A 2,226-nucleotide genomic window follows, 5' to 3' on the forward strand; every position below is an offset into this window, starting at 1 on the left:
TCAGATGTGCAGTTAACATTTTACCATGAGGCAAATGGATGTGAGGGTATGAATACAACTGAGATATAATATAGGTAACCAGTTCCATATTCTCAATTATTTGGCATAATTTTAAAAGGCCTTAAATCCCATGTAGTTATTCCCTTTTCTGTGTTTCCTTTCCAATCCATAGGCTCTCCCCTAAGCTCTGATCCTTGAGGTCACTGCCTTCTCTTTTGAGTTCAACATATTTCCACAGGCTTGAGCTAACCTCTCTCTTTCATTCTCCTCGTCCTCTAGAGAAGCAAAGGTTTGTTGTTTATTTTTCTGGTTGTTTTGGATCACAGCTTTTTTTTTCAGATTAAAACCTTTTAGACTCAGGTTAAAACATCTCCTTTCATAGCCCCGACTTGTTGCCTCAGCCTCTGTCCCCCTGGATTTCACTTGACAAACCTCTGATTGGCCTTTTCTTGGGCTTGGACAGCTCCCTAGTCAGTTTCCCTGAGCTAAGCCTCACCAGTTCATCAGTACCTCATGGGTTCTATTAAGCCTTCTCTCAACTCAGTTTCACTGAAAAGTTTCTTTGGTTTCCAAGTCCTGTGACCTCAGAACCAGGCATACAGAAAGGAAAGTCTCAGGAGCTGTTACCAAGGATAAAGCTGTTGTTGCCCTTGTAACACAGGTTACCATCATCCTGCAAATTTACTGTATTCTGTGCCTGAGACCTCAGTCTGCTGATCTCAATGAATAAGACTTTCCTAGAGACACAGAAAACACAGGGGAACTGTCCAGGTAACATGTCTTTCTAGGGCTTCCATGGCTACAAGAATGTCTCTCTTGTTCTCTTTCCCATTGATACTCTTAGCTCTATAGCCACAGTGTAGGACCATTTAAAGACCTCTCAGCACAGAGGCCTGGGTTGCTTTATGTTTTTATATGTTGGTGACTGAAAGTCTCAGAGAAGGAAAGAGGCTAATGCCCTGGCTGGGCTATTGCAAACATCTGCTACCTTCCTGCCCTAGGTACCTGTGAGTAATAAATAGCCTTTGCACTTTTATAGGGATTGACTCTTTCACCAAAAGGAAGAACTCTTAAGTGAAAATTTCAAGTATCAGTAAGAGATTGGTAGAGGATGATACTTTGGGGATAGGTGTTTCTTCCTACCACATTTATGCCACTTAACCAACTCTGTGCTTATAGAGCCTACCACAGAATGACTATGTTATCTAATGATGAAAAGATAAACCAATAATGCTTCTGTGGGAGTATTCCATTTATTCCTGCTTCTCAAGATGTTCCAGGAATTTGGAGTAAAAGTGGCTTCCTAACCATTTTTCAAGAGAAACAAGTTAACACAACTAGGCAAGATTCTCTCCTATCCAAATGACACTGAAGAGCTTACTAAAAAGACATAGAATTACAGTGATAGAAAGTTAGAAGTGGAAGAAACCTTGAATGCCACCCAGTCACAGAATTTCAGAGATGGAAGGAACATCAGAGGCCCTTTAGTCCAAACTATGTCTGTAAGAGGAATTCCCTACAAGTGGCTCTCCGGTCCTCATTTGGAGATTTCTAATGAGAGAGAATTTTCTGCTTTCTTATGCCAGTCCAAGGGCCTTCCATTATTTGTTCTTTCTCTTTCATCCTAATGTGCCTTAAAAATCCTTCTTTTGTGTCTTTATTATATATTCTTAGCCTCTTCTAACTCTGAGATTTTTTTTGCTCTTATTGTCATTCTTATAAGCCCATGCCATTTTTTTTGTGTTCACCTTCCCTAACCTGCCCTTTTTCCCATCTACATATTTTAAAATCTAAGTTGGCCATTGAATTCCCTGTACATCAGCATCAGTCTCTTTAAAGAATTTTCCCCTTGCTTCTTCAAAGGAACTGTTTCTGTTTTTCAGATTTCATTCCTGAGAGCAACCAGAGAATTTTAGTCTATGGTATCCTCTCTATCCTTTTTCCTCCTTCAAAATCTAGGGTGCACTTAAGATTGCCCACCTTTGGATTACTTCCCTTCTATCTGACTGCTCTTTCTCAGTTCTCACTGCTAGATAATCATCTATTGATCCTTAATTGGAGCTGTACTCCCATAATAAGATTTGTATAATTCTAAGAAGTATAATTTATATAGGACTGTAAGGTTTGCTTTTAAGCTTAGATCCCTCCATGACCTTAATTCATCCATCCTTTTAAGACTTATATTATGAGAGAAGGAAATGACAAACCACTGCAGTATCTTTGCCA

The sequence above is a fragment of the Petaurus breviceps genome, unplaced genomic scaffold, assembly GCF_028583685.1.
Source record: "Petaurus breviceps papuanus isolate PSGF00001 unplaced genomic scaffold, PetGlider_PUasm1.0 91133, whole genome shotgun sequence".
Classification (NCBI taxonomy): Eukaryota; Metazoa; Chordata; class Mammalia; order Diprotodontia; family Petauridae; genus Petaurus; species Petaurus breviceps.